General features: G+C 39.1%; 1 non-coding gene across 1 annotated transcript; it reads left to right on the top strand.

Moving 5' to 3' along the window:
• The first annotated feature begins 2,984 nt into the window (after positions 1 to 2,984).
• On the top strand, positions 2,985 to 3,056 carry Trnaq-cug (transfer RNA glutamine (anticodon CUG)). Its single transcript has one exon. It is a non-coding gene; the product is annotated as a tRNA-Gln (tRNA).
• The last annotated feature ends 13,440 nt before the right edge of the window (positions 3,057 to 16,496 follow it).

Here is a 16,496-nt window from a genome sequence, read left to right as displayed (position 1 = left end):
ATTGACAGATGTGAAAATTACCAAATAATCAGTTTAATAAGTCACGGATGCAAAATACTAATGCAAATTCTTTCCAGGTGAATGGAAAAACTGGTAGAAGCTGACCTCAGTGAAGATCAGTTTGGATTCTGCAGAAATGTTGGAACACGTGTGGCAATACTGACCCTACGACTTATCTTAGAAGAAAGATTAAGGAAAGGCAAACCTACGTTTCTAGCATTTGTAGACTTAGATAAAAGTTTTGACAATGTTGACTGGAATACTCTCTTTCAAATTCTAAAGGTGGCAGGGGTAAAATACAGGGAGCGAAGGACTATTTACAATTTGTACAGAAACCAGATGGCCGTTGTAAGAGTCTAGGGACAAGAAAGGGAAGCAGTGGTTGGGAAGGGAGGGAGACAGGGTTGTAGCCTTTCACCGATGTTATTCAATCTGTATATTGAGCAAGCAGTAAAGGAAACAAAAGAAAAATTTGTTGGAGTAGGTATTAAAGTCCAGGGAGAAGAAATAAAAACTTTGAGGTTCGCCGATGACATTGTAATTCTGTCAGAGACAGCAAAGGACTTGGAAGAGCAGTTGACTGGAATGTACAGTGTCTTAAAAGGAGGATATAAGATGAAAATCAACAGAAGCAAAACGAGAATAATGGAATGTAGTCGAATTAAGTCGGGTGAAGCTGAGGGAATTAGATAAGGAAATGAGACACTTAAAGTAGTACAGGAGTTTTGCTATTTGGGGAGCAAAATAACTGGCGATGGTCGAAGTAGAGAGGATATAAAATGTAGACTGGCAATGGCAAGGAAAGCGTTTCTGAAGGAGAGATACTTGTTAACATCGAGTATAGATTTAAATGTCAGGAAGTCGTTTCTGAAAGTATTTGTATGGAGTGTAGCCATGTATGGAAGTGAAACATGGACAATAAATAGTTTGGACAAGAAGAGAATAGAAGCTTTCGAAATGTGGTGTTACAGAAGAATGTTGAAGGTTAGGTGGGTAGATCACGTAACTAATGAGGAGGTATTGAATAGGATTGGGGAGAAGAGAAGTTTGTGGCACAACTTGACTAGAAGAAGAGATCGGTTGCTAGGACATGTCCTGAGGCATGAAGGGATCACAAATTTAGCATTGGAGGGCAGCGTGGAGGGCAAAACTCGTAGAGGGAGACCAAGAGATGACTACACTAAGCAGATTCAGAAGGATGTAGGTTGCAGGAGGTACTGGGAGATGAAGGAGCTTGCACAGGATAGATTAGCGTGGAGAGCTGCATCAAACCAGTCTCAGGACTGAAGACCACAACAACAACAACAAGAATCCAACCTAGAATGGAAGGTACCAGAAAAACTGATGACGTTAGTCGAATCGGAGGGGAATTTTTCCAATAGTAATCTGCTCCGATAAGAATCTCGATGGGAAGATCTTCTGTACCATCTCTTAGGTCCGCAAACTGAAGTCCCCGTGTGTGTACAAGTTTTCTTAAATCGGAAGGCACAGCTGGGTGCGCGGAAAATGAGTATGTGCTTTCAAATGCAGTCATAGACGTCTTGGAATTAGTCCATGTACCCTGTAGTGTCAATTCTACGACTCTACGATGCGTTGCGGATGGCATTTCAAAGGCGTTGACAGATAGATCACGATGTTCTATAGTTCTGAAACCTAGCTCATCAATCGGGAACTTGTAAATGAAGCTTGACTGACTACCGCTATCCAGAACGCAGCGAATAAGTTTGCTTAATCCTGCGGGTCCACTAACCCAAACTCGAGCTGTCTGAAGATAAGTAAAACCTGCAGAGCTTACGTCGATTCTCCCTACAGATGTAGAGCTAATTTGCTGAAAAGATGAAGAAGAGGCAGCAATGTCAGTACATATAGCTTTGTGATGACTTTTCTTGCACTTAGAACACGAGACCTTGCCCTTCTTACTGCAGTTTCTAGCAGTATGACCTTGCTTTAGTTTATCGATACGTTGTTGGTTGTCAGTTACTATGTTGCAGACTTGGGCCCACTGAGAGCGAGCTTCGCAAAATACGCAATATGGTTGTACCGGCATTTCTCGTTTAGGCTTACGCGGATTTTTCGCTTGCTTTGAATTTATGTGAAGCGCTGCTGCAGTGGGCGTGAAGCTAGGAGTTGACTGATATTCTGTACAAATCTTTTATGCAGTGAGAGCACCACGAACTTCTTCTTCCAAAAAGTTAAGTAGTTTCAGTACATCTCCTTCCGCTACTTCGGTTCTTCTAGCACGAATGACCAATTTCTGGCACATTTCAGCGGGAAATGCACGCAGAATTTTCGGAATGAGAATTTTACCGTATGCCACGATGTCTTCTCCTAAGGCACGCAGTGCTTGAACACGACAGTTACATTCCAGGAATGTACTGTTCAGCGTTTCAGGTGTCGCTGACTGTACAGGTTTTAGCGCATCAAAATAATCGAGGTGCGCCTGTATAATGCGATTGCTATCTCCGTATCTATTCAATAAAATTTTCTTTGTTTCTTCATACGTGTTAGCCGTTATAGGTATTCCATTTACTAGTAACTTCGGTTCGCCTGATAGATACCCTCGTAGGAAAACATGTTTGTTTACTGTAGAAAGGGATGGGTCTTTATCAATGGTCGATTCAAATTGTTCCCAGAAGCGGGACCACTTTTCGACATCTCCACAAAATGACTCAAGCTTAATTGCTGGTAGCTTGACAGAGTGGAATACAGTTGGTTGTGTGAGTACAGGTGGTGGCGTTGAGGCTGAAAGCTTGTAATCAATTGCTTTTGTAGCCTTCTGTATAGTGCGTTTGACTTTGTCTATATATTCCTCACAGCTCAGCAGGTCTGCATTGTATTCATCGTCACAGAGAAAATTATGAATAGCGTCCTCTAATGAAACGAGCTTCTCTAAAGTTTCTTGAAGATGTTCCCTGTAATGTTCAAAATCATCAAACGGGCTTTCTATGGTAAGAGCATCAGCAGCCGCCCAAAACATTCTGTCTGGTTCCATGGTGTAACGGTTAGCACTCTGGACTCTGAATCCAGCGATCCGAGTTCGAATCTCGGTGGAACCTTCGTTTAGTCTAAATTTTCTGTAATAAGAGTTTCTCGCTGAGGAAGTAGCAGCAATAGGCTCACGGCATTAGTTTCTACGTTTGTGTAAAAAACGACGCGTCCTCTCCCTAGTTCGCTTTCTTCTTAAGTCTGCTAACTGTATCTCTGATTCGTCCTGCATTCTGTGTTACTAAAGATGGCTGTTGTAAGATTGTTTACGAGTGCGCTTGTGAATAGCTTAAACGTTTAACAATAGCGTATGCGCAAACGTAAGTGAACGAAAACCTTTTAATAAAACTAGCTACTCTGCGTGCAAGTTTGAGGTTTGTAAGACAAAGCCGTAAAAATTGTTTTGAAGCAACCAGTTCATGCGATCATATTATATTGGAATGGACTTAGCTTGTGATGCGGTCCGACGTCGTCTCTTGTTTCCTACAGCGTGAAGTAAGCCGTTAATTTTTTAAATCATGCAGGAAATCGCAATTTCGGCACCAAAGTATTACGGACACACAACACGGTGATTCCAATACAACATTAATTTATTTTCTCTCCAAGGCACGTACATAATGGAATATAAAACATTAATTCAAGGATAATCAATATTTCCAGAGTGTCTATAATTACAAATATCAACCCGCAAAGGTTAAGCTCAGCAGTGAAATTTCCCAGAAGAATCAAATTCAGCGCAACATTCAAATTTTTGCTATGTCCACCCATTTAACAACAGCGAATGTTCAGTATTGAAACTGTAAATGCTGCATACAGCTTGTGGTATATTGTTCCTATGGTCAGTGGAGCATAACAAAAGTCTGGCATATTTAGTCACTGATATTACCAGTGCACTCTGGATGCACACTGTCTCAAAACGACTGAGAAAAATAAATTCCACTAATATTGAAATGAATACTTGAAATATGGGCTCACTCCTTCCTTATAAATTAAAAACAATAGGCCTAGTTTGTCTCTCATTCCTGAAAAGACATTTTTAAATGAAGCGTTGGAGGTCAAGTGATCATAGAAAATTATATTTGGTCAAAGCGAGTACACCAATTTCATTTTTCCAAGCTTTAATATCAAATGTATAATTTTAAGCTTTCCCAATGAATCAACTGTTCATACTGTTCTTGGCTGTCCAGCCAGGTGCAGTCACTTTCATTCTTTTTACTTCTTCATTAAGTCTCCTGAAGTGATGCAATGTTCAGCAATCACAGATTTTGTTGGTTACTTAAATTTGGTGTGTCTTCTGTGTTCCTTGCATTTTTCTTCAATTGTCCTCACAATCTGCCTAGTTTATGCCTTACCACATTTAGATGGAATATGGAAAACATCCATTTTACAGAGTTTCAAGTCATCTTTCACCGTAATAGCACACACGTTTTGGAGGTTGATAAAAAATGCATTTCATGTTACATCCAATCAGGATTCTGCAGATTTTGTTTGATGCTGCACCAGCCTACATCAATCTGCCACTCTCTTATCCACCATGTCTGTTCTATTTGCTGGGCCTGTACCTTCTGCCTGATAGCATATCAGATTTGTCTCCTGCCATATCCATTCTTCTTTAGTGCCTCCTTAATGTGGTTGAGCACACTTGGTAGGCTTTCTTCATCAGATATTGCTTGGGCCCTGTGTACCAGTATGCATAGCATTCCTCATGCTGTGAAGGATGTTGGCAGCTGGCAATGTAAGGATAAAAAACAGTGTGGGCGACTTTCTTGTGTATACTGTGTCCCATAGTGCTGTCCATTCTGCACTTGACTGAAATGCCCAAAAAGAAAAGTTTGCCATTCTCTTCCATCTTCATAGTCAATTTGATACTAGAATGCAGAGAGTTCAGTTGTTCAAAGAACTCTTGAATTCTTTCACACCCATGTGGCTACACCAGAAACGTGTCATCAACATATTTTAAAAAGTATGAAGGCTTCAGTGTACCCATTTCCAAAGATTTCTCATTGCAACATCCTCCATGAATAAGTTCTGCCAAATGGTGATAGAAAGTAGCCCTTCCATTCATTCATACTAGTCGCCACCACCTTAATAAATCACCAGGTCCTGATGGGATTCCAATTTGGTTTTACAGAGAGTACTCTACTGCATTGGCTCCTTACTTAGCTTGCATTTATCGCAAATCTCTTGCCCAATGTAAAGTCCTGAGCAACTGGAAAAAAGCGCAGGTGACGCCTGTATATAAGAAGGGTAGAAGGACCTATCCTCAAAATTACAGACCAATATCCTTAATATCGGTTTGTTGCAGGATTCTTGAACATATTCTCAGTTCAAATATGATGAATTTCCTTGAGACAGAGAAGTTGTTGACCATGCATCAGCACAGCTTTGGAAAGCATTGCTCCTGTGAAATGCAACTCGCCCATTTTTCACATGATATCTTGCAAACCATGGATGCAGGGTATCAGACGGATGCCATATTCCTTGACTTTCGGAAAGCATTTGACTCGGTGCCCCACTGCAGACTCCTAACTAAGGTAGAAGCATATGGGATTGGTTCCCAAGTATATGAGTGGCTCGAAGACTTCTTAAGTAATAGAACCCAGTACGTTGTCCTCGATGGTGAGTGTTCATCGGAGGTGAGTGTATCCTCAGAGTGCCCCAGGTCCTCTGTTGTTTTCTATCTACATAAATGATCTTCTGGATAGGGTGGATAGCAATGTGCGGCTGTTTGCTGATGATGCTGTGGTGTACAGGAAGGTGTCGTCATTGAGTGATGTAGGAGGATACAAGATGACTTGGACAGGATTTGTGATTGGTGTAAAGAATGGCAGCTAAGTCTAAATATAGATAAATGTAAATTAATGCAGATGAATAGGAAAAAGAAACCTGTAATGTGTGAATACTCCATTGGTAGTGTAGTGCTTGACACAGTCACATTGATTAAATATTTGGGCGTAACATTGCACAGCAATATGAAGTGAGACAAGCACATAATGGCAGTTGTGGGGAAGGCGGACAGTCATCTTCGGTTCATTGGTAGAATTTTGGGAAGATGTGGTTCATCTGTAAAGGAAACTGCTTATAAAACACTATTCTGACCTATTCTTGAGTACTGCTCAGATGTTTGGGATCCCTGTCAGGTCGGATTGAGGGAGGACATGGAAGCAATTGCAAGGCTGGCTGCTAGATTTGTTGCTGGTGGGTTTGATCATCATGCGAGTGTTACGGAAATGCTTCAGGAACTCGGGTGGGAGTCTCTAGAGGAAAGGAGGCATTCTTTTCATGAATCGCTACTGAGGAAGTTTAGAGAACCAGCATTTGAGGCTGACTGCAGTACAATTTTACTGCCGCCAACTTACATTGCGCGGAAAGACCACAAAGATAAGATAAGAGAGATTAGGGCTTGTACAGAGGCATATAGGCAGTAATTTTTTCATTTTTCCCTCGTTCTGTTTGGGAGTGGAACAGGGAGAGAAGATGCTGGTTGTGGTATAAGGTACCCTCCGCCACGCGCTGTATGGTGGATTGCAGAGTATGTATGTGGATGTAGATGTAGAAAGAATGTTGATGTGAGGACAAATTCTAGGAGATCAATTTTTGTGGGCTTGAATTTCTCTCTGATCAACTTGATGGAATCAACAAGCAGCACTCTGGTAAGAGAGAGACCACATAAAACCTCATCTTAAAGTTTGGTCATGGAGGTGTAGTTGAATAAGATGTACAGAGTTCTTGATATGGTGCTGACATTTACGAACATAGTAACTTTAAAATCAATTTCTGAGAAACACGACACTGTAGTTAAGTTTTTGAATAAAAAAAGCATTTGCAGTGTTGAACTCTCATTAGACATTACTAATAAATAACTGTGAGAAATCACAATCTGTCGTGTACACACTAGTATTATTCACAGTTGAAGCAACTGTCACTGTAATGCTGTGACTTTTCGCATGTGTGGTGATGAAATTTATTCCTTCAACTTCAAGAAAAAGAATTTGACAAAGCAGTCTTTGGCACACAAGAAAAGTTTTTAAAGATTCTGAAGAATACAGAACTTCTGACGGATATTGATGAATCAACAGCTATAGACAATGAAGTATTACTGATACCTCACATTTGATTAGTTATTTCCTGCAAATATCACTTTGAATATGAAATACAAGAAAGTGGAAAATTTTTGAAGAAGGAGAAAAAGAGAAAGAAAGAAAGAAAAAAAGAAAGAAAGAACTTATCCCTTACAAAAAGTAATTGAATGCCCAAGTGATGTAGCTGTAACCATGGTTGGTTGATATCATGAATTTAAAGTCCGTTTAAAACCTGCTATCTACATCTATGTCTACATCTACATTTGTACTCTGCAAACCACCATGAGGTGCAGGGCAGAGGGTGCATCCCATTGTACCAGTCATTAGAGATTCTTCTTTTTCCATTCAGGTATGGAGTATGGAAAGAATGATTGTTAGAATGCCTCTGTGCATGCAGTAATTGTTCTAATCTTATGCTCATAATCCTTGTGCAAGCAATACGTAGGGGGTTTTAGTACATCCATAGAGTAATGAGTAAAATCCAGTTCTTGAAACTTTGTTGATAGACTTTCTCTGGATAGTTTATGTCTGTCTTCAAGAGTTAGCCATTTCAGTTCCTCCAGTATCTCTGTGACCCTCACCAGGAATTAAACCAACTTCTGACTATTCTTGCTACCCTTCTCTGTATATGTTCAGTATCCCCTGTTAGTTTTATCTGGTAAGGGTCACATTCACTTGAGCAACAAAGGCTATAGCAATATTGCAGCTATAGGTTACCTACGTAATGAAAATCTACTGTGTATTTGATAGGCAACAGCCTGTTGCCAGTGTGATGAAAGGGGACAACCTAGACCTTCAGTTGAAAAATATGTAACCAGACAGTGAAATTTCTTTGAAATTATGTTTGTACAAACATACAAATATTGTTTTGGTGAAGTAGGGATGACTGTGACAATTTCAAATTATGTTTGTACAAACATAGAAGTACTGTTTTGGTGAAGTAGGGATGACTGTGACAATTTCAAATCCTTCTCATTTGCTGTTTTCTTTTCCCCCTGCAATATTTCACCTGTCCACCAGGTCTCTTTCTTTCTTTATTCATATTACTTCACTTCTGGTTTTATTGCTTCTTCCTTAGGAGAGTTCTAAATGCCTTCCAAAAAATAGCTCTTTTTCTTCTTTGCTGTGTATTTCTAAACCTATAACTTCGGAGATCCAGCTTCTTCTTAATTCCTTTTCCCAGAGATAATTGATAATTGTTCTGCCAGCTGATTTTCATTCATGTTGTGCAACAGACCAAAAAATAACAACCTTCTTTTTCGTATTGTCTTAGTCTTTCAGTGTTTTAACATATATCATTGTTGCTTTTTAATTTCCAGTCTTCTTCACTTGTTGTTGTTGTTGTTGTCTTCAGTCCTGGGACTGGTTTGATGCAGCTCTCCATGCTAATCTATCCTGTGTGAGCTTCTTCATCTCCCAGTACTTACTGCAACCTACATCCTTCTAAATCTGCTTAGTGTATTCATTTCTTGGTCTCCCTCTACAATTTTTACCTTCCATGCTGCTCTCCAATGCTAAATTGGTGATGACTTGATGCCTCAGAACATGTCCTACCAACCGATCCCTTCTTCTTGTTAAGTTGTGCAACAAACTCCTCTTCTCCCCAATTCTATTCAATGCCTCCTCATTACTTATGTGATCTACCCACCTAATCTTCAGCATTCTTCTGTAGCACCACATTTCAAAAGCTTCTATTCTCTTCTTGTCCGCACTATTTATTGTCCATGTTTCACTTTCATACATGGTTACACTCCATACAAATACTTTCAGAAACGGCTTCCTGACACTTAAATCTATACTCGATGTCAACAAATTCCTCGTCTTCAGAAACGCTTTCCTTGCCATTGTCAGTCTACATTTTATATCTTCTCTACTTCGACCATAATCAGTTATTTTGCTCCCCAAATAGCAAAACTCCTTTACTACTTTAAGTGTCTCATTTCCTAATCTAATTCCCTCAGCTTCACCTGACTTAATTCGACTACATTCTATTATCCTTGTTTTGCTTTTGTTGATTTTCGTCTTGTCTCCTCCTTTCAAGACACTGTCCATTCCATTCAACTGCTCTTCCTAGTCCTTTGCTGTCTCTGACAGAATTACAATGTCATCGGTGAACCTCAACGTTTTTATTTTTTTTTCCATGGACTTTAATACCTACTCCAAATTTTTCTTTAGTTTCCTTTATTGCTTGCTCAATATACAGATTGAATAACTTTGGGGACAGGCTACAACCCTGTCTCATTCCCTTCCCAGCCACTGCTTCCCTTTCTTGCCCCTCGACTCTTATAACCGCCATCTGGTTTCTGTAAAAATTGTAAATAGTCCTTCGCTCCGTGTATTTTACCCCTGCCACCTTTAGAATTTGAAAAAGAGTAGTCCAGTCAACATTGTCAAAAGCTTTCTCTAAGTCTACAAATGCTAGAAATGTAGGTTTGCCTTTCCTTAATCTATTTTCTAAGAAAAGTCGTATGGTCAGTATTGCCTCACGTGTTCCAACATTTCTACAGAATCCAAACTGATCTTCACTGAGGTCGGCTTCTACCAGTTTTTCCATTCACCTGGAAAGAATTTGCATTAGTATTTTGCATCCGTGACTTATTAAACTGATTATTTGGTAATTTTCACATCTGTCAACACCTGATTTATTTGGGACTGGAATTATTATATTCTTCTTGAAGTGTGAGGGTATTTCGCCTGTCTCATACATCTTGCTCACCAAATGGTAGAGTTTTGTCAGGACTGGCTCTCCCAAGGCCATCAGTAGTTCCAATGGAATGTTGTCTACTCCCAGGGCTTTGTTTCGACTCAGGTCTTTCAGTGCTCTGTCAAACTCTTCACGCAGTATCGTATCTCCCATTTCATCTTCATCTACATCCTCTTCCATTTCCATAATATTGTCCTCAAGTACATCACCCTTGTATAGACCCTCTATCTACTCCTTCCACCTTTCTGCTTTCCCTTCTTTGCTTAGAACTGGGTTTCCATCTGAGCTCTTGATATTCATACAAGTGGTTCTCTTGTCTCCAAAGGTATCTTTAATTTTCCTGCATGCATTTTCTATCTTGCCCCCAGTGAGATAAGCCTCTTCATCCTTACATTTGTCCTCTAGCCATGCCTGCTTAGCCTGTCGATCTCATTTTTGACATGTTTGTATTCCTCTACGACTGCTTCATTTACTGCATTTTTATAGTTTCTCCTATCATCAATTAAATTCAATATTTCTTCTGTGACCCAAGGATTCCTACTAGTCCTCGTCTTTTTACGTACTTGATCCTCTGCTGCCTTCACTACTTCATCCCTCAGACAACCCATTCTTCTTCTAATGTACTCGTATTTCTTTCCCCCATTCATGTCAGTTGTTCCCTTAAGCTGTCCCTGAAACTCTGTACCACCTCTGGTTTAGTCAGTTTATCCAGGTCCCATCTCCTTAAATTCCCACCTTTTTGCAGTTTCTTCAGTTTTAATCTACAGTTCATAACCAATAGATTGTGATCAGAGTCCACATCTCCCCCTGGAAATGTCTTACAATTTAAAACCTGGTTCCTAAATCTCTGTCTTACTATTATGTAATCTATCTGATACCTTCTAGTATCTCCAGGATTCTTTCATGTATACAACCTATGATTCTTGAACCAAGTGTTAGCTATGATTAAGTTATGCTCTGTGCCAAATTCTACCAGGCAGCTTCCTCTTTGATTTGTCTCCCCCAATCCATATTCAATCGCTATGTTTCCTTCTCTCCCTTTTCATGCTCTCGAATTTCAGTCACCCATGTCTATTAAATTTTCATCTCCCTTCACTACCTGAATACATTTTTTATTTTTTTATCTCATCATATATTTCATCGTCTGCAGAGCTAGTTGGCATATAAACTTGTACCACTGTAGTAGGCATGGGCTTTGTGTCTATCTTGGCCACAATAATGCGTTCACTATGCTGTTTGTAGTAGCTTACCCGCACTCCAATTTTTTATTTATTATTAAATCTACTCCTGCATTACCCCTGTTTGATTTTCTATTTATAATCCTGTATTCACCTGACCAAAAGTCTTGTTCCTCCTGCCACCGAACTTCACTAATTCCCACTATATCTAACTTCAACCTATTCATTTCCCTTTTTAAATTTTCTAACCTATCTGCCCGATTAAGGGATCTGACATTCCACGCTACGATCCGTAGTACGCCAGTCTTCTTTCTCCTGATAACGACATCCTCTTGAGTTGTCCCCGCCCAGAGATCCGAATGGGGGACTATTTTACCTCCGGAATATTTTACCCAAGAGGATGCCATCATCATTTAATCATACAGTAAAGCTGCATGCCCTCGGGATAAATTACGGCTGTAGTTTCCCCTTGCTTTCAGCCGTTCGCAGTACCAGCACAGCAAGGCCGTTTTGGTTATTGTTACAAGGCCAGATCAGTCAATCATCCAGACTGTTGCCCCTGCAACTACTGAAAAGGCTGCTGCCCCTCTTCAGGAACCACATGTTTGTCTGGCCTCTCAACAGATACCCCTCCATTGTGGTAGCACCTACGGTATAGCCATCTGTATCACTGAGGCACGCAAGCCTCCCCACCAACGGCAAGGTCCATGGTTCATGGGGGTAGGCTTCTTGACTTATCAGCCCTAAAAATTTTCTCAGGAATAACTCTTTAACTTCCAGTTTGTATAATCTACTGTCCTGAATTAGGTATCCACTTGCATATAGGCATTTTGATGTCATTGACAAAGGGTAACCAATGGTTTTTGTATTTCATGATATGCACGTTTTACTGTAAATATTTTGTTGTTCCATAAACCCATTCGTTCTGTGTATTTTCACTTACTGGAGATTTTCCTAACTCAGTTTCTTTTATTCTCCCCCTTAGACACTTGAACGTTTTCAGTTCGGCCAACATCTGTAAAAATATTGGTATATTTTTGTTTTAGTGATTAATTTTGTTTCCTGTGCAGAGAATCTTAAAACATAGTGTATTGGATATCTACTCCAAGGCACTGAATTACCTCCACCTCTTCTCTATTTCCTAACAGTACAGCAAGATCTTCTGGAAAATGCTAGGCAGTTTACTTCTGTAAGCCTTTTTTTCAGTTCTATTAGTGAGATTTAATATTTTTATTTTCTACTAGAAGTAAATACAATTCCGTGTCATTACTATGAGAGAGAACAGCAACAGATAAAGCCACCACCTTGTCTTACAGGTGTGTTTATTTTAACAGGATCAGAAATTTCTCCTTTGAATTTAACCTTTGAGACTGTCTCTGTAAGTAATTTATTGATTATATTTGTCAGTCCAGTTTTAACACCAAATCCTAGATTACTTTGTCTAGAGTTTCTCTCTCACCATATCCAAATGCCTTTCTTAAATCTACAAATTTTACAACTATGTCTTTAGAGTTCATTAGTGTGATGGATTACAGATTTAATATTAAATGTATGTCCTAATACTCCCTCGATATTTAATTTAACAGTTGAATTTTTTCAGTTCTCCTCATTACAGCTTTTGAAAATACTTAATAAGCAACTGATGGGAGGAGATATTCCTCTAGTTATTATGTCTTTTGTCACTTTTTGTATGGAGAGGATGCACTGCAGAATGAACTGACTTCACAGGGTAACATTGATCAGTGCTCAGCCTTCCACAGGGTAATTAATTGCCAGCTAATATGAAGATGGGTATTTGTTTTTCTCACAAAGGCAGCAACTTTAATGTACTTCTAGTAGAATCCTGATTGTTGAACACATATTTGTGGTGCAATCACGTAATAAAATCTGATTACTATTTCAATCTTTTTTGTGGTGGTGGAGGGGGTGAGCTAAATACTTCTAAAAGATAATTGGAACTTGTTTGTTTGCAGCATTGCTTGTACATTGTGTTTTATGTGATTGTTTCTTGATTATCTTAATAGTGTTTATTTTTCTGAAAAGTGCTCCAGTTACTTTTTGGGTATAACGAAAATCTAGTGAGGTGAGCAGGGGTGGCAATTCAGAGTAGTAGGTGAGGTGGTGCTTAACCTATAGTTTTATCTTGAAACAAGTTAACTGAAGTAGTTACAATGTGTGCTGGTTTGTACTCCAAATATATTTCCTGGATTTTTGTTTTTCTGAACTCTCTTGTAGCAGCAAGTGTGTGATTCTCTTCAGGAGAAGTGAAGTCTGCTTTCTTTCTCACAGCTCAACCTCATGAACAGAGCCACGGGGCGAGCACAAATGTATGGTTGGTATAACAACTGTGACGTCACCTGCTTGAGTTCGCTCGCAGAGGGGGGCATGCGGCAAAGTAGATGGAAATTTTATTCCTGGATACTTCCAGTGCCAAATTGTAAAGCAGTGGTTGTTGTGTGAGTAGAATTCACTTCCATCTGTAGTGCATTTAGCGCCATATATTTTAAATATGAATCCCACTTATGCTATATATTGTATTTCTTCATATTAGAAATAAGATCTGGATGAAATTTTAAATTGTGGGTGCCCTAGTGAATCTCTACAAATATTATTTACAATGGCCACACAAACCTCAGCCAGTCTTTGGCCTCACTCAGTCCAGCTTTCCACACCCTTCAGTCAGCTACATCCCAGATCCAGTATCTGTGTGCCTCCCATGGTATTATATGCCCATCTTGTTCTTGACTGTCAATAGTTGTCTCTTTCCTTCAGCTTCTCCATCCATTACTGTCTTTGTTAACATGTTCTCCCCTCTCCTCCTCTCAAGTCTGTACCATCTGAGTCTTTTAGTTTTCAAACTTGCTACGATGTCAGGTAGTGTGTATAATTGTCTAAGTTCTTTGGTTTTCCTTATTCTCCAATCTTCATTTTCTTTCACTGGTCCATTTTTTTCCCCCCCTCCAGGGTTCATGTCTCGCTCATGTAGGACACTATTGATTTGATGATAGTTAGATATATTCTTTCTTGTTATGATCTCTTGTTCTATAAGGTTCTGGCAGTTGATTTTGATACTGAGGTGTGTGAATATGTCTGTCTTCTGTATTTTTAGTTTCCTGACTGTTAGATGGTTGTGTCTTAACTGAGCTCTTTTTCCTATTACTGAAACTTTGTTTTACTGTCATTTATGCTTAGACATACTTTCTTAGCTTCTTCAATCAGTGCAGTTCTCATTTTCTACATGTCTTCCATGCTTTTTCCTAACACCACAATATTGTCCACAAAAGCCAGAACATTAATTTTTTTCCGTGCGGTGACTTGTGTAAATTCTTGTTTTACTCCCCTCAGGGTATTGTTGAGTGTCAAATTGAACAGGTTTTGTGGTATAATATCTCCCTGTCTCACTCCTGTTTTCACCTCAAATGTTTCTGAGAACTCCTCCTATACTTCTACTCTATACTTTGTTTCCATCACACACATTTTAGTTAGCTTTATCAGTTTGTCTGATATCCTACACTCTGCCATTATCCTCCATATCTCCTCTCTCACTATGCTATCGTATGCTTTGTTGAACTCTATAATGTACAGAATGTATCCTGATTTTGCTCCAAGTTCTTATCTAGTATTTTTCTTAGTGCGAATATTTGATTGGCTGTTGATTTATGCTTTCTGAACCCCACTTGTTCTGTATCTAATATTTCTTAAATGTATGGGTTGAGCTTATTTACTGTAATACTATATGTTATTTTATAGCATTTGCATAGTAGAGATATTCTTCTATAGTTTTGTGTCATCATTTTGTCTCCTTTATTGTAAATGGGACATACAGCAGCAGTTTTCCATTCCTCTCCCATTTCTTCTTTGCTCCACAGCTCTTTAATTAATTTGGCTAACCATTCATATGACTTGTCTCCCTCTTCTTTGGTGAACTGTGCTGATATCATGTCTATGCCTGGGACCTTCCCATTTTTCAGGCATTTTATTGCCTCCTTCACTTCCATCAGAATTGGTTCTTTGACTAATGGTTGTAAGTTCTGATGGTTTTCTACCTGGTTTTTGTTTTTGTTGTTGTTGTTGTTGTCGTCTACCAGGTTGTTCAGCAGTTCTTTGTAGTACCACCTGTAGTTTTCTTGTTTCCCTTCACTTCTTGTGATCAGTTTTCCATTTTCATCCATCATTATCACAGGCTTAGTTCTGTACTCCTTTCTATAGCTTCTCATTGTCCTGTAAAACTGTTTACTGTTGTTCTGGCTATAGTCCTCTGCCTTGTGTATCTGTTTATTTATGAATGATCTTTTCTCTTGCCTGATTATTCTCTTCATTTCTCTCATGGCTGTCCTGTATTTTATTTGGTTTTCATATTTGTTACTGTGTATCATTTCCTGTCTGGCTGTCTTTCTGTCATGACCTGCTTCTCTACATGTTTCATTGAACCATGGTGTGCACTTGATATTGCTATTATTATTATTATTATTATTATTATCTCTTAGTAGTTCCTGTGTTGTCTCCTTTATAACTCTTGTTATCTTGTTCTGCTTTGTATTGATATCTTCACCTTCTTTGCTATTGCTTTAATTCCCTAATTCTGTGGATCTATTTCTAAGCCTAGTGTTAACCTACTTTTTCACCTTCTCTTTTCTTAGCCTACTCACAAGCTGCTCTTTTTGGTTCTTTTGCCTCTGTTGCTCTTATGTGCTTGTTTTGGTAATGATTGTTTCATCTTTATTAGCAAAAGAGAATGCTCTGATGCTATATCAGCCCCTCTCATTGCCCTAACATCTGTTACAGCCTAGTTAGCCCATTGGATGAGATCTATGTTGCTTTATGTATGTCTTAATGGGTAAATGGGAATGGGAATGGGCGAGTGATTTCATGACTGTGAAAAAATTCAGTTCATTTGCGTTGCCAACATGAAAAAATTTGAAAATTCCGCACTTTTTCCTCCTAGCACACTTGAAAACTTGCAGAAGTTCTTTGGGACTGTATTCTCAAAGACATGACACTTGAGAAATGAACACTAGTTTATATGCCAAAGAGAAGTACAGAAAGATTTCCACAGACAAGACGTTAGAGAACCTTAAAGAGGATGATAATGACATTTTCATAGATACACTGTTGTCCCTTATTCTGTCCACCTCTTCCACTACAGCAACTGTTGGATGGAGCTTCTCTTTCTTATATATAAGAGAGAGAGAGAGAGAGAGAGAGAGAGAGAGAGAGAGAGAATGCAGTTTCAGAGAGGAACTCTTCTTTCGAGAATGCATTTCAAAAAGAACTTGTAGCACACTTAATAAAAACACAGCCATCCTATGAAGATATCACGAACAAGTTTGCAGCCTTCAAGGACCGAAGGATTGATCCGGTGCACAAGAAATAGGGGATTTCAATTAGTATGCTAAGCTTGTGTAAATATAGGTACATTTTTCTTTCCTGCTTGCTCTTCACCTAACTTCCCAGCCACAAGCTGCCACTGGAGATGAGACCAATCACAATACACTGCAACACAAATATTGTAATGCATATGTATGTTACTGGTAATCGATTCTGCAT

The sequence above is a fragment of the Schistocerca gregaria genome, chromosome 2 (assembly GCF_023897955.1).
Source record: "Schistocerca gregaria isolate iqSchGreg1 chromosome 2, iqSchGreg1.2, whole genome shotgun sequence".
NCBI classification, from domain to species: domain Eukaryota; kingdom Metazoa; phylum Arthropoda; class Insecta; order Orthoptera; family Acrididae; genus Schistocerca; species Schistocerca gregaria.
Note: the sequence above shows the minus strand (reverse complement) of the source record. Positions and strands in the feature narration are given on the sequence as shown.